General features: G+C 43.1%; 1 protein-coding gene and 1 long non-coding RNA gene across 2 annotated transcripts in view; one reads left to right on the top strand and one right to left on the bottom strand.

Moving 5' to 3' along the window:
* LOC147651859 (uncharacterized) overlaps nt 1-16251 on the bottom strand; it is a 154912-nt gene that overhangs the window by 138309 nt on the left and 352 nt on the right. Inside the window, exons 2-4 of the mRNA XM_086900496.1 lie at nt 12521-12844; nt 7724-7947; nt 7154-7364 (exon numbers count right to left, since the gene is read on the bottom strand). The gene's annotated coding sequence lies outside the window, so the exon portion shown is untranslated. The remainder of the gene's footprint in view (nt 1-7153; nt 7365-7723; nt 7948-12520; nt 12845-16251) is intronic.
* On the top strand, nt 547-7462 carry LOC147651860 (uncharacterized). Its single transcript, XR_015290065.1, has 3 exons — nt 547-1629; nt 4105-4280; nt 7161-7462. It is a non-coding gene; the product is annotated as an uncharacterized LOC147651860 (long non-coding RNA).

Raw genomic sequence — 16251 nt, 5'->3', positions numbered from 1 at the left:
ATGAGTCTTTTTACAGAACTAAGGAAAAAATGTATTGGAAGGTGATCTAAGCAGAAAAGAACTGGGTCAGCCATTGTTAATATCTGTAGCACTTAAGATGCATGACTTAGGTATGGGTGTGCCTTTCCTAAGAGGGATAGAATTAACTGAATTTTACTAAAGGAGAAGTTCTCAGAGCAGCTGATCACTCAAAAACTGGTACAAGAAATCTTTGTATGTTTTTTCTCTGCAGGAAAGACGTTCTTTTGATGAAGTTAGTAGCTAAATCAGAGCAATATGACAAAACTGCTTGATCAGGTGGAATTTTCAAGCTCAATAAGAATAGCTGGATGACAGAGCTCAGTTTGGGTGGTCTGATGACATTTTTGGCATTAAGGCCCAGGCATAAAAGACAGGGGATGAGCAGTGGGTAGGCTGTGATTCACCCTGGTAAATCCTGATTCAGGTTTGCTTGATATACATAGCATGTTTTTTTTTCACTTTTTAATTAGCTTGCTTCTCTTCTGGTTGATGAGGGATACTTTAGAAACTTTCTATTCTTCCCAGGTACTATAGGTGTTTCCAGTAAAGAGGCATATGCTTGACCTTCCAGTCAGTGTAATTGAAGAGTGCTCCACTGACCCAAATCAGCTTCCCAGTGCTGAGCTGAAAATGAATATACTGCCAAAAATCTGGTAAGATCCCACCCAGAAGTGGCTTCATCAAAGCACCCACATTTCAGCTGAAAGGAAGAACAGAACACAAATTGCTTGGTCAGGGCAGTTCCCTGCTGTGGGGTATCAGGATTTCCCCTGAGAGGTGGCCAGGTGGGTGCTTCTTTGGGTAAGAACTGTTCAGCACCTGATTTATTTCCCCAGAGTTTGGGAGCCTTGAGAATATCTCATTCTTTAATCCTGATTCTCAGCTGATCCAGTGTTTCCCATTCCAAGGGATCCATAACAAACTGACAGTGAGGTCTGAGTGTTGGTTGCTGCCTTTCCTTCCACAGAACTCAGAAGCATTTTTTCCACAGCATTTTAGCCCAAAAAGTGAAAAACTGGCAGAAACAGCCAACCATCCAAGAAAACACTGGAGAAACTGTTTAGTGGATGACTAAACAGTCTGGGATATGGCAGCAAAGGGCATTTCAGAAAGACTGGACTGGAGACAAAGCTATGAGATATTTCTGAGAGACTAAGCTGGGAGATGGGCTCCTTGCAGGGCAGGTCCAGGTCCAGCCAGGAGCCAGGGTGACACTCACAGCCCTGCCTGAGCTGCTCTGGGTCTCCTGGACCATGGGCAGGGCTGGGAGCAGCTGGGCAGGGACACAAAGGGCCATTAATGCCCTCCAGAGCTGCCAGTGTGACCCATCCCACGTTTGAAGGATTACATTTGCAAATGTTAACTCTGGTATAAGAGCCAACAAAAAATAACCTTCAGATTTGTGATCTCAGCAGCTTTCTGGGCTCTCCTTCAACTACATGAGCACTTGCAGGGATTAACCTTTTTTCAGTTTGTTTTTTTCAAAAATATTGCTAGGCAATTATCTTCAGTACCAGATTAGGTGATCCAGCTAACAGTTCTCAAATGCTGGAAGTCTTCCTTGCTCATCCTTAGCACTCAGTTCACCAGCTGACTGAATTATTGCTTGTAAGTACTTCTTGATTAATTATCTCTTGTTGGGTATTTTGAGCTGTTTGAACCATTATGCATTAATTTCTTGATCTTAAATTGTAAAACATCAGAGAATTGGACCCACAGAAATGCTTTATTCTACCCTATTTTATACTGTTTGCATAATTTAGATGAATTCTTACAATCCTTAGCTGGACTGAAATGAATATTCCAAAGTAACTGTGTCCCATTACACAGGTAATTAAGGCACAATTAGATCCCTGACATCCTTAAAGTTTTATCTCAGAACTGGAAGGTCAATCCAAAAAATGCTGATTTTCCTTTTCCTACATCAGGGTTCTTAGCCAAAAACTTCTTTGAGATTTGCAAAGATTTCCTGAGAGCTGGCAGACCTGTATGAGCCAGGGGTTAGAAGATGGATTTCATTCTTTGACTCTTTTTTTCAGGCATCCTCAGGCCTCTCTAGCATCTCTCAAATCCCTGAATTCATTTACCAGTCACATAGGGTACCATTTGCCATTTACATTAATTTCCTATCACATGGGAAAAAGATATTTAAAAACATTTTGCAAAGACATGACAATCCTATAGAACATTTTTCAAACATAACATAAGATATACAAATAAAAGGGAAAATATTACTATTCAGTTCTAATTGTCCTGTTCTTCTGCAGAACACAAAGCTGTCAGCTACAGGGACAATTTTGTACAGTTCATCACAGTCTGTTTGCTTTATTCAAATTGATCATCAGTGTTTGGATGGAGAAAATTCCTGTCCATCACTGTGGGATTAGTACTGTAAGATTTCCTAAAAGAGAGCTGCACCAAAGAAAATTCTTCTGGTATGAGCAGATAAATTTCATGCATCCAACCAACTCACTTTTTTTAAATGTCTTATTTTGAGGCTGCCATTGGTGGCATGATCCATCCTAGGGCTGATGAATTTTTCTGCTCCTGGATTTTCTGGAAGTAGAAAAATCTTTATTCTTTAGAGCTAGCAGAATGAACCAATTCTAATTTTAAATCCTCAAATGACAGAAGATCAATATGAAATCTGCAGAAGTTCAGTCTTTCACAAATTTAAAACAAGCCTTTTTTAAGAAGGAGTTCAAAGTGCGCCTCCCGGACCAGCTATTAAAACAAAGACATTTCAGCCCTGAGATTAAAGTCCATGATTTTTGCCAAGTTTTCCTGGGATTTATTCTGCAGTTTGCATTGTGCAACAAGTAATTCTGAGCATCACATTTCTCACTGCAGCAGCCTCCAGCAGTGGGAGCCACACCAGACACAATCTGTTCAGTCACATCTTCAAAGCAGGAGTCACAACAAACTCACAACACTCCCACTTCACATGGAATGAGCTGGAGCATTTCTATTAACCATTATTGAGGGCATTTAGATAGATTTCACAAAAGCTACAAGACAGTTGCCAATAGGTACCTAAATACTCCCAATAAGAGTCCTCATTCCAAAGCTTGCCTGAAATGTGACCCTGATAATTGCCCAGCTGTTTGTTATGGCAGGGGTGCCCATGGGTTCCCCCAGCTGGGGCCAGACCTTGCAAATCAGAGTTAACACCACAAACACCACTTTTTGCTCTGTGTAGACACAGCCAGCAGTGCAGACAAGGTGGTCTTGGGCTGGAAGAGGTGTCTGAGCACTGCTAAAATTAGAAATAGTATGTTTGGTCCTTGGATAAAGTCATGTAGCAGCCAACCAGAGGGACATGCACAGCCCAGAGCAGCAGAAAAGAGCTATTAAAATATAATTGCCTAATTAATTAATTGAAGTCTTCTGGAACATATGAAGACATGAAATTGAAGACTTGAAGGCGCCATTGAAGATCTGTAACTGCTGTGGCTTCTCAGCAATGAAAGCAAAGCACTTCACATCCACATGAAGGAGCACACCCTCCTCCTTGCTGCTGCTGGAGTTCTCCTTTCCCTCTGGGAGCTCTGCCAGTGCTCACCCCTGGGAGCTGGCAATGAGCTCTGGCAGCTTCAATATTAGTCAAGCAGGATGTTCAAAGCCACATAGGGCATTTACAGGCCCAAATTCCATTAATTGTAGAAGGAACTGAATGCTCAAAAGCCTTAGGGACCATCAAGCATTTTACCCTCATTTTCATGTCTAAGATTTCCTTTAAAGGAAAGCTTTTGGTAAGAGATGCCATGGGGAAAGCACTGATTTGCAGCTCTTGCTGAACTGATTACAACAAGCCATGAGTTAATGAGTTTTCTTTGTGGTTTCTTAGTCCTGTTAGTGGAGGTGATTTTTTTATCACTTCCAAGCTCTCCGTTGGAGGTGACAGCTGCAAGGTGGGGTAAAGAAAGACCATCTGTGCAAAATGTGCTGGCAGAAGCTAGCACATAAAAGTTTTAAATCACTTGCTTATGACAAGCAGAAGGACTCCTGGCTAAGGTTTACCGACTCTCTGACACAGCAGTTTATCACTCCTGGCCATTCTGTCTCTCTGCTTGCTTCTCCCAGGTAAAGTGCTACTAGAAATGAAACAAATGACAGCACAAGCTCACACACATATTTTACTACTGATGGACCCAAGGCACTATGACAGCCTTCAGATGTTTATCCTGATGATTCAAGGAGCACAAACATTCAGACCTCAGATTTTATTTCAGCTTGTTCTAAAGATGGGGATTAGCCAGGTAAGCATCGTTTGCCAGGTCAGTCATAGGAGATTTCACAGGAATTTTGTCAGACTGTGATACTTCTGTTGCTCCCACTGCAGATGCAGAGAGGTGACTCCTACGTAAAGTAGGTCTTTCTGAATTGCTGTGTGATCAGGCACACTACAGAGACTCACTTCAGGCCTCCTGCACTACAACTCTGCACAAATAATTCTGAAGTACAAAGCTCTGTTCACCAGTGCTGTGTCTTCCCTTCAAACCTGTGGTCCCTCTCCAGGGTAATCTTCCCTCTGCCTGCAGGGATACAGCACATTTTTGGTGCCAGCAATCACAGGCCCTTGCTAAAGAACAGTTTCCACAGGATTCAGTTAAGTGGTTTTTAATACTATTGTAATAGTATTGGAATAATAATTGGAATATTCTACAGGACACCAAACTTGGGATGTGGTTTGAAGCATTTGTTAACCTTAGCAGATGGGTATTGAAAGGGCAGTAACCTCCTCCTGTCACCTTCCTTATCCAGTTGACAAGAAATCTGCTCCCATGTCTTTCCTCTCAGGGTCATTCCCCTTGCTGCTTTCAGTTTCATACATGAGCAATATGGAAAGAAACAAGATGTATAAATCTTTTCTTAAAACATCCAAATGGGGATTTACTACAAAACAAAGCAACAAGAAAGTTCCATCTTTCTGCCACACAAGCCCTTTCTCAGGAAAAAAGATTCAAGGTACCTTCAGTGTCCTGGGTGGTTTTCAGAGTTCTCTACATGAAAAATTACAGTAATTGAACATGTCAGTCCAGTGGTCAAGCCATGAAGTAACCCAAGAGCCTAATTCCTGAATGAGTAGGGAGAAAAAATCTCTGCTAGGCTTTTAGGACAGTGTTAAAGATCAGCAGGAGGGATGCACTCACAGTGCTGTGTCCTGGCACTGGGCAGAGACAGGACCCTGCAGCCCACACTGACAATCTGCTCTTGGGGAGGAGGACAGGCTGCTGCCTGTTAGGACAGAGGGAAATAAAAGGATGAAACAACAACCTGTTTCTGAGTTTTGACTTTAATTTTTGAAGGAAAAGTCCTAGTTTTGAAAGTCATAGCTTTTTTTTGTAAGTACTAATTTCGTCCCCAAATCTTGCAGCAGCTTTATGAAACAAAAGTGCAACATAGCCCAGGTTCACAGGGTGAGAGTACACCCTGCCAAGGAGGGATTAGGTGGGACTCTGTTCCTGAACACACACAGATACCATGTGCAGGGCACATCCACACTGCCCAAATCTCACCCTTGAGCAGGAGCTGACTCCTGTTATCTTTTCTTTGATTGGCTGAGTCTCACTGCCTGCCACTACCTGTATCCTTCTCTGTCATAGAAGTGAGGGATAACACTGACATTTGCTTAAAAATTATCCCACAGCAGGAAAAATGATCCTGACACAGAGTGTGATGCAGTGGCCCCCAACTAAAAGGCAGCCTGTGAGCAGGAGTGATAATCAGAAAAATAACCTTTACAACATAATTTGGTATCAGAAACAATAAGCAATAAATTTCACATCTATATAGACCACCAAAAGGTCTGGTCCATACTAAATATCTCTTTCACATACACTGATGGACACCCCAACATCTAATCCAAACCATCAGCTTCAGAGCAGGAATAGCAGTTAAAAGAGGGAGAGATACAGTTGTAAAATATCAAGTGGGTATAGAAATAGAGCTCTCCTGCACAAATTTTTATGAAAGGGAAGAGATAATCTAGTTAATGCAAGCTTTTTAATAACCTTTGCAAGCTGATCAGAGGAAATGCCTGTCCATGTGCAGGAGCAATTCATGCAATCACTAATGAGCCTTTGAAACTCATTGATGCTGCACCACTGAGGGATACAGGGGATCACACAATAACAGCTATCCTACATTTCAGCTTGTGCTCTCAGGCATGAATTTGGAGATCTGGAAATTAATTTTTAAGGTAAATGATTTAACTGTGAGGGTTTTTTGACTTACGTTTTAGCCCCTGCCCCAAGCTGCTGTCAGGGACAGGATGACACAGATGTGGTTTTCTCACAGCAGGACAAATCCTGCATTTTGACACTCCACAGATACTAAAGAGTTGTGTTAAGGGTTGTGTTTATTAACTCTAAAATATCACAGATAATTCATTTTATTTTAACTCTGCTAAGCAAATGAAAAGCCTGGGTTCTTCCCTTCTGGAAACCTAATTCCCTCAACCATTTTGGAGAGGTACTCTGCTGAATTAAAATCCTCCCCAGGGAGATTTTGTAAGTACAGTAACACTGTTTAAAGATTGCTGCCAGGCTGTCCATGCCATCCAAAATCCTTCCTGAACTATTTAAAACAAGTGGAGTGGAGAGGTTGAAGTGAGGGAAATGTGAGAGTTGTGCAGGAGCAAGTATGTGACCTTTCTGAGAGAAAAAGAGTGTGCTGATTACCTGAGTCAAGAATCAATTTCTAACACAGCAGAAACAGCAAGTTTGCTTTTAATTTGTGATAAGAAACAAAGCTATAAGGTAACTCTGATCACAATTTTATAATAAGTTCTGAAGAAATTCATTAGTAAAAGTGTATTGAAAACATATTATTAAAGTTTTGTGTAGAGATTCAAGAGACTGAATCCAAGAGCTGGAGCAGAATCTAACACATTTTTATGAATTCATAAAATGTTTTACAGGATCTCATGAGCAAGACCCTGCAAATTTGGGGCATGAAGCAAATTTTTTTACACTTCACATATATAAAAACAGAACCAGAGGTTTTTAATGGCAGTGTTGACACATTGTTAACTATACATGACACTTGAAATATGAAAATATAAAGAGGGGAAAGAAATGAAAGAATTTCTGGGGTACTCTGAGTAAATCTATGTTTTCTGTTGTTTTACCTTGCAGCCAAACCATTAATTGAAACAAAGATAGATGGCAAATCACTGCTGAAATCCTCCTTCATGTCACTGGAAATTTATAGCGCTCTTCACAAACTCCTTTGGAAGAGGACAGAGTTATAACCCAACTGAGCTGCTCCCAGCACTTGGTTGTTGCCATTTGTTTCTTTGCAATGCTTCTTTGCAACTGATATACTCCTTTATTTCCTGACTGGAAAGGCAAGAGATTGGTGTTTATTAGATATTATTTATGTAGCATCTCTTTAAAAAATAAAAACTAAAAAACAAAATGCAAAAACCAAAAATAAATACATAGAGATTCTATAGAGGAGGTAGACAGAGAAATCTACCTAATAATTAACTTTATTTTCATTTATTTAGTCAAGTTTTGTTAGTTTTCTTTTACAAATATTATGTGTAGGAAAACAACTGCTGTAAAATGAAATACATTAAAATGGTGCCAATCCTCTTGTTTCACAGAGACAATCATGATTGGGTTATTATGTCAAGAATACAGAGAATTGATTGAACTGGGACCATTTAAATAAAATAAAAAAAATTCACTTTCACCTCCTTCCTCTTGCATCAGTCTTCTTGTGTTGTGTCTTGCATGAGCTAATAACAGATTAATTGCAGCTATGCTGTAATTGACTGCTGTCACTTTGCATATTTTCCTGATGTGTATGAAGAAGTAGCACTGAGGCTCTCAGGATTAACAGATCTATGCCTTGAATTACTTCTCATTTTCATTCAAAGTCCAATAAATTCTTTACAAGGGCTCTTCAAAAGAAGAACTGCAGGAAAAAAAAGCCAGAAAATTCACAGTAGATTAAAACTCAGCAGGGGTGAATTTGTATGTGGTGAAGAAAGGAAATACAATAAGAAAATTTATTTCACTTTTACATTTTTAAAAACACAGAGCAATCACGACCTTACAGTGATCATAATTCTCACAGCAACACAAAATTAAGCATCTTAAAGGTTGCCTGTGTCTCTTAATTTGTCTAAGGATGGCCTGGAGATCTAAAACAGAAATTCCACAAGTCTGCTCCAGCTCCCAGCAGGGGCAAAATAATGGAATCATTTAATTTGAGAGGGACCCCTGGAAGTCAGGTGTGCCAACACGCCCCAGCTGCCTCGGCACAGGGCCAGCTTAGGACGGGCTGCTCAGCCCTTGTCCAGCCTGGGGTTTGACCCCTGCACAGGCAGAGATTCACCAGCCTCTCTGTGACCTTGCTGCAGGATTTCACTGCCCTCCCTGGGGATGTTTTCCCTGGTCTCTGACAGGAATTTCCCTTGTTGCAGCTTCTGTCTGTTGTCTCTGTACTCACCAAAATTTTAAAATGTTTCAAGATTGCCTTAGTATATCTGGAATATTACAAACAAAAAGTTCCCTGGATTTTCCAATACAGTATTTACTCTGCACTTTTATCCTGGTCTATCATTATCTTCTTAGAAGCCATTTATCCAGAGTGGCTTCAGAAGACACAGCTGGAGAAGTCCAGCTGAGGAAACAATCAGTACCTTTCTGGATTTGAGAAAGAAAGCGAGAATAATTGCAGTAGGATATGAGAAATTTGAGTAAATATCTGATGCCTCTCTGAATTCATTAAATGCCAGTCTGTACTGTGAGTTAAGTGTTTTAATTACTCAAAGTTCAAGCCCAAATTCTTCAGCTGGCTGTGGTAAGTGATTTATCTAACACATGGTATGTAATTGGCCTGCAGTTTGCTCTTAGCTCATCTCTTTGGGTGACCCTCTGTGATTCTGAGTAATAATCTTGAAATTCCTTCCCAAAGAAGCAGCATTTCCTGCATACTGATGAAGGTAGTCCTTTAAACCCCTCTGTTCTGCTGCCTGGGGAGGTTCACACATCATGCCTGGCCTCACCATCCTGCTCCCAACTCCACACTTCTCCATGGAGTTCCCTTAACTCCTGCACTACCCCAGCATCTCCACCCTCCTGCAGCCCTCTCTTCCAGCAGCTCCTGGTGTCAGCCATCAGCAACATCCTAGGAGAGAGACAAGGGAGGAGGATTTCATGAGCATTCTCCCTTTGGGTTCATTCCTTTCTGAAACCCCACTCTTAGATGAAGTTTACCCAGGGAGACAAGGTCTTCCCACAAAGCAAGAGGAGAAGAAAGAGAAAAAAAGAGAGAGGAGAGGAGAGGTTCGGAGATGAGAGGAGAGGAGAGGTTCAGAGAGGAGAGGAGAGGAGAGGTTCGGAGAGGTTCGGAGAGGTTCGGAGAGGTTCGGAGAGGTGAGGAGAGGTTCGGAGAGGAGAGGAGAGGAGAGGTTCGGAGAGGAGAGGAGAGGAGAGGAGAGGAGAGGAGAGGAGAGGAGAGGAGAGGAGAGGAGAGGAGAGGAGAGGAGAGGAGAGGAGAGGAGAGGAGAGGAGAGGAGAGGAGAGGAGAGGAGAGGAGAGGAGAGGAGAGGAGAGGAGAGGAGAGGAGAGGTTCGGAGAGGTTCGGAGAGGAGAGGAGAGGAGAGGAGAGGTTCGGAGAGGTTCGGAGAGGAGAGGAGAGGTTCGGAGAGGAGAGGAGAGGAGAGGAGAGGAGAGGAGAGGAGAGGAGAGGAGAGGAGAGGAGAGGAGAGGAGAGGAGAGGAGAGGAGAGGAGAGGAGAGGAGAGGAGAGGAGAGGAGAGGAGAGGAGAGGAGAGGAGAGGTTCGGAGAGGAGAGGAGAGGAGAGGAGAGGAGAGGAGAGGAGAGGAGAGGAGAGGAGAGGAGAGGAGAGGAGAGGAGAGGAGAGGAGAGGAGAGGAGAGGAGAAAAGTGAGGAGAGGAGAAAAGTGAGGAGAGGAGAAAAGTGAGGAGAGGAGAAAAGTGAGGAGAGGAAAAAAGTGAGGAGAGGAAAAAAGTGAGGAGAGGAGAAGAGTGAGGAGAAAAGTGAGGAGAAAAGTGAGGCATAATCCTTCATGCCCCAGCACTAGTTTTTTGCAAAAGTGGAAAGATATAGTCCAGTTGTCTCATTTTCCCTCCTACCCAGAAGTTTCAAGTGGGTGTTAGGTTCTTATTCACTGAACTGGTGTCATTTAATGGTGTCTCAAATTGTTAAGCAGTTTCTGAATCCACTGTTCTGATGGATGAGGCAATTCTGTCTTTACGTAATTCAGAGGAGCCACATGAGACTTAATTAATATTTATAAAGCAGTCAGGATGCTCAGTTGAAAAGGGTGATGATATAAAAGCTCTATAAAAACACTCACAATTTTTCAAATTCTCTGATGTTGCAGGTCAAATTAAAGACTCGTTTTTCCCCTTCATTTTCCAGCAGCAATTGTGTCCCCTATGGGTTGTGTGGAAACACTCAATGCCCAGAAGCCAGTAACACAGGGAATCTAAAAAAAGTGGATAACCTATTTATACTTGTAAAGGATGGCAGGGCACAAACAGCAAAACCAATGAAATGATGTTTCCTGTGAATCCATGTTCTGTCTCCCCTAACCACAACCTCATCAGACATCTTCCCACAGCCCTCTGACGTCTGCCACAGGCACAGGGTGGTTCAGGCAGGATCCAAGGGCACCAAGGGGCTGGGCAGCGTGGGCAGCTCAGCCACTGACGGCTGCATCCAGAGAGGGTGACCGAGCTGAACTGCATGGGGATGGCACTGAGAACATCTGCAATCACCATGGCCTGTGCAAGGTGGTTGAAAATTGTCTGGAAAAGAAGACAGACATCGCAGCTGGCTGAAGAACCTCATTTCTCAAAATTGCCAAGCACAGCCACGAGCAGATCAGACCAGACTGAGGCTCTTCAGGCCTCTCAATGATGTCAGGCTTCTGTCTCTGCCTCACTTGCAAACAGCTCTTGGTGCTGGCAGAGAAATAAATCACTGTTTAACTGAGGCTGGAGCAGGGTGGAAACAGTCCCATCCTGCTGCAGGGCACTACCAAAGAGGTGCAGTGGGCATCACAGTGACAACAGCAAAGGCACGGACTGGAAGGGATGTGTTACAGCTGGCAAACACAAGCACCAGTCAGAGAAACATCACAGCCCACAGGGAAACATGTGTTTGTTTTTCAGGTCGCATCTACCACGCAGAGAAAAATTATAGAGAAAATTATAGAGTGTGTTGTGTGTGTGTTTGCATCTCCACTCAGCTGTGCTGAAAAAGGGAAATCATCAAGCCCATGGATTTGCCTAATGTGGGATGATTTAATAGCATGTGGCATAATTCAGCAAGTAACCCGAGGCTCTCTGCCCCCATAGGCAGCCTGTGCTGACATCCTCCAGCCCCTCAGGAAAGGCTTTCCAAGGCTTCTCAGGGTTCTCAGGGATGTGGCTGCCTGTCCTCACAGCCACCTGCTGTTGCTTGATGCAAGTGCTGCTCCCACCCCTTGAGCGGAGATGAGGGGTGGCATGAGCTGCTTCCAAGACAGAAAGGTGGAAGTTGGTTTGTTTCTTCACATGCAATGCCTACAGCTGCTTCCTGCAGGCATTCAAATGATCTTATCCCTGCTCTGTATCAAGTCAAGGGATCGCTGGACCAAGCTCCCAAACCACGGTGCCTTGGCAGCACATTGTGATTGAAGTGTGGGACACACGTGGGCCCATCTTGTCTTCACTTTCCTCCCCTGGTGCCAGCTCCAGCATGCTTCTGGTCCAGAAACATGCTGATAGTGATCAGTGGTGCTTTGCAGAGAGCTGACTTGGGACTTGGATGTGCCTGAAAAATAATCCATGAGAAAAAGATGGAGGGGGTGAAGGTGCAGAATTTCATTCAGCTGTGCTCCCAGCAAAGCCTCAAGCCTAGGAACAGGGGACACAGCACTGGGGAGGAACTAAAGAGGGAGAGGGAAGGGGAAAGAGCAGTATTTGTTGGGATCAACAGTCTTGTCACACAAGTGACATCTCCTGAGATGCACCAGGACATTGGGACAAAGATGCTCAGCAGGGCCCCAGGCACCTCCCTGTCCAGCCCCACACCCTCACGGGCTGTGCAGGAGTGGGCAGCACTGTCCCCCCTACCTGAAGGATTTCTTAAACTCAGTGGATTCCTCAGTTTTTATTGAGGGCAGGTTCAAATCTACTTTGCACTAGAGGGGCCATCAGGAGGTCTTCTTAAGTAGAAAACCTCTGTGTGCTGATGAATTAGCATGCTCACTGCTGTTTTAATGACTTCTTTCTGGGATGCTTGAGATCAAGCAGGTTATCTTCACAAGGAAAAGCCTGCAGAATACTTTAAAATTAAATTAGTGCTTGTAATGCTTTGCAGAATATTTAAGAAGACGATGTGTTACTGTGATAACACCTAGTACCCATACTCAGACAAAGTCTTGGATTTGCCCTGCAGCATCAGAGGAAGGTTTGTATCTGAAGGGGGATAAGCTGAGCTGGCAGTCCTGCCAGTCCCTTTCCACCTACCTTGCAGAAGATCTGTGGCAGTTCTCTGCCTCCCACAGCTGCGAGGGGTGTTTGTTTACACAGTGCAAAGGGAGGGGGTCTAATACAGATCTTCAACCCAGAACTCTGGTGTTGCATTTGGGAACTTGTTCCAAACTTGAGCCATGCCCAGGTCTGGTCTTGGAGCGATGGTTTCAATCTTTAAAATGCCTGTCTGCTCCAGAGGGTGCAGGAAGATGGGTGAAGAGCTTCTCTCCTAACACACATTTTCACTTGAAGACAGATAAACTCCACGTGGTCTTTCAAGGTGGTGTTTGTTGTGTCAGGTGTCAAACGGCCTGACTCCTGCAACCATAAACATCAATCACAGTGACAGGTAACACCAACTCCAAATGAAGTGCTTCCTATGTCTAGCAAATACTGCAGCTGGCTGCCAAGGAAATTTTGTTTTGCTTCTAGGGGACAGTCTGGGGACTGAGGTTTAGGAATGGTGGTGCCCAGTCTCTCAGAGGGAACTGCAGCTGTAGATGAAGCTCCACCACCATCTGCTGGACACACTGGGGATGGAGCTGGGCTCATCTGTGTTTTGCGATGAGCAAAATGACAATACTTCTCTATAGAAAAAAAATTTAAAATGCAAAGCCCCTAATCCCGTTTTACAGCCATCAGGATTTTTTCTACCCGTGGACGTAAGTGGCAACTACGTACCTCCTTTGGAAAGTCTGGTTTTATTTAAGTTTATGGTAGCTGTGGTAGATCTGAGACACAATTTGTAGTACAGCCTGATGTTAAAGCAAACAGTGGGGAAAGGTGTTTTCTTAGGCAATTTGAAGAGAGCTCCCTTATGCTGTTTACACAGCAGTGAGCATCCAGACTCTGGGCTAACCCCTTGTGTGGGAATGTGTTGGGAGAAAGAAATCAGTGTAGCAGGGAGGACAGAGGATATTTCTGTAGCCACACAGCAGCAACAGGGAGAACTGAAGAGACTGTTTTGAAGAAGAAATTCACCCCAAGCTGGTTGGATCAGGATTCTCATCACTGTGTGCCAGTTACGTCCAGGAGGTCCTGCATACCCAAAATTTCCTGCACAAACCCACCCTGCAGCTTAGCTGAACCTGCAGCCCAGCACGACACACCAGGCTACTGCAGCAGCAACATCTCAGGCCTGCTGCATCATTTAGATCTGATCCTTTACTAGATGAAGAATTGAGGCTTTAATAAAAGATAAGGGAGCTTTGGACTGCTGTGCTCAGGCTAATCTTTTAATGGTTCACAGTGATAGAAAAGCTGCTCTGATTTCTTATCTAGCATTTTCCTTTGAATTATTAATAACCAATTTGTACTTAATTTACTTAGTTCAGAAAATTAACTACATGTGACACTGATTGCAACATTTTTCATTTTTACTGCCTTTTGCATGAACAAAGGGGCAACTTCATATAAACCAATTAAAAGACAAAAACACACACACCCAACCTCCAGCCCTGGTTTGCTCTCCCAGCTCTTGGGAGTATATCCAGCAACACCAGCTTCTAATACTTCTATGCTTCTTTGCTTCAGACTTCTGTAAGCTACAACTTGGGTTAATGATTACAGCTGGTAAAGGGATGGAATTCTCCTAATATCTGAAACAGTTTTCATACACTCTTGGACAAAAAGAAACATTTTGGGGCAAAAAGGACAGAATCTGCAGGTTTGAGGGAAGAATGAAGGAGTTTTAAAGCCCAGCACCAGAATTAACTCACATTATATCTAACTACTAAAAAAAAATGTAAACACAAAACATGTTTAAACTTCCTCATCTCCTAGAAAAGGGAACATTCATTTTATTATATTCAATGATTTCTTTTGGGGGATTAAAAACATTTTTTTAAGGAAAAACTAAGGAAACTGGAGGCTATAAATGGCCAGCCAGCCAGTGAGACAAAGGGAGAGATTTGCAGGAAAAGGTTCTGAATTATGATAATTTAGTTTAATGAAGGGGAAATATAAACACAGAAAAAGGCTTTTACTGCCTTCCGACAGGTAGTAGTTTAATTAGCCTTCTCCATCCTGCAGAGACAGGAGGAAGACTGATTTAAAAAGAACTGAACAGCATGGTTAAAATTAGGCTTCAGCTAAATTTATAAAAAAAAAGGTACATTAACACTGCCATAAGGTGAGCCCCTGAAACTTTCCACAGATACACAAAATATTTAACTGGGAACAAAACCTCAGCCCTTCCTCAGCCTCATCTGAAGAGGGACACCAAACCAAAGGTGTGACACTGGTTTTACATACAGGCCACATGAGCAGTTAACAAACCATCCCAGGTACCAATTACACAGCAGCCCTCACACTGCACAGAGCTCTCTGGAAAAGGCTGCTTAAGTACTTTTGGGGGGATTCTGGAAACTCTTCCAAAGAAAATGCATTAAGAGTGCCACTGTCAATTCTGTGGCATTTATAAATGTCATTTTCTTTGTGTAGTAACAATCACTAGAGCCTGAACTCCTGAGATAATGCAATAGTCAGGCCAGCAGTAAATCCAAAGCTCAAGAAGTATCTCTTGGCTTTCAGTATTTCCAAAGCAGTGCCAGAGTTAAACTGTAAACTGTTAACAGATTACAGGGTTAATTTGTAATTTATTATTGTTATCTGCCAGAAACACTCTGGAAAATGAAAATGCCAGGGGCAGGATTCCTCACCCCTTTTCCAGTCACCAGGGATTTTACTACTGGCAGAGGTAGGAGACTCCTACACCCCTCTCTTTGAAAAGGCTTACACAACACAGTAAGACAATGTGATGTCTGATTTCTTCCCCAGTCTTTTCCTGCTCCCTGCTGGCACTCCATCTGTTTTTTGACCAGCAGGAACACTAAGAAAACATTTTTACAAAACAACCTTAATAAAACCCTCATATATTTTACTCCTCAATGATTACAGGGGCAAGAAATATAATTCATACTACAGCTGTTCCTGATCTCAAACATAAAGAATCAGCCAGACCACCAGCCAAAGCAGCTAGCCCAAGTTGTTTCTGTACAAGGCCATTTTCCCTTTGCCCAGGAAAGATGCCCAGACCAAGAAGACAGCTTCACCTGTCTTTTGTGCTCACCACCACACAGCAAGGTCCAACCAACAGGGACAGGGACCTAGTTTCCCAGGAAAAGGAAACATCAGCCCCCTCCTAGGCCATCTATGTCAGCACTTCTCTTTGCTCACAGTAAAACACTTTTACATTATCTATCCTGGTTCTTTTCAGTGCAACTGAAGACTAAATTCACTACTTTTATCCAGTCTGGGTACTCCCATATCCAGGGGATAATCCAGATTCTTTTATTCTCCATACAGGGGGCTGAGGGGAAGACTTTTTACTCCCCTTCCATCTTGCCTGCAGCATCCTTCAAACAGAAGTCCTCAAACAGAACCTGGTATCCCAACTGAGACCTTATGGACTGCAAAGTTTTGCCCTGTGTTTGTCATTCATGTGCAGGAGTAAGGGTATCATTACATGACAACTGTCCCTTCCATGGCAGCAGGACCCTTCTAAGTCACATTCTGCTCGTGGTCTGACAGTAAATTGGTGTTTTCTCCAAAGAATTGCTGCACAGCTGGTTTATTTCCTCTCCTGTGCCTGTACATCAGTTGTTTTTCTCTCAGATGTAATGCACTTTACTTCCCTGGTTGGAATGGCTTTCTTCTTTTTACCTTCAGATCTTTCCAAAATGTATCATTACCCCAGGATTATGATGTCCTTCACTGGACTACCT

Source organism: Cyanistes caeruleus, chromosome 8 (assembly GCF_971803275.1).
Source record: "Cyanistes caeruleus chromosome 8, bCyaCae1.hap1.1, whole genome shotgun sequence".
Taxonomy (NCBI): domain Eukaryota; kingdom Metazoa; phylum Chordata; class Aves; order Passeriformes; family Paridae; genus Cyanistes; species Cyanistes caeruleus.
This window is presented reverse-complemented; position numbering and strand designations above follow the sequence as displayed.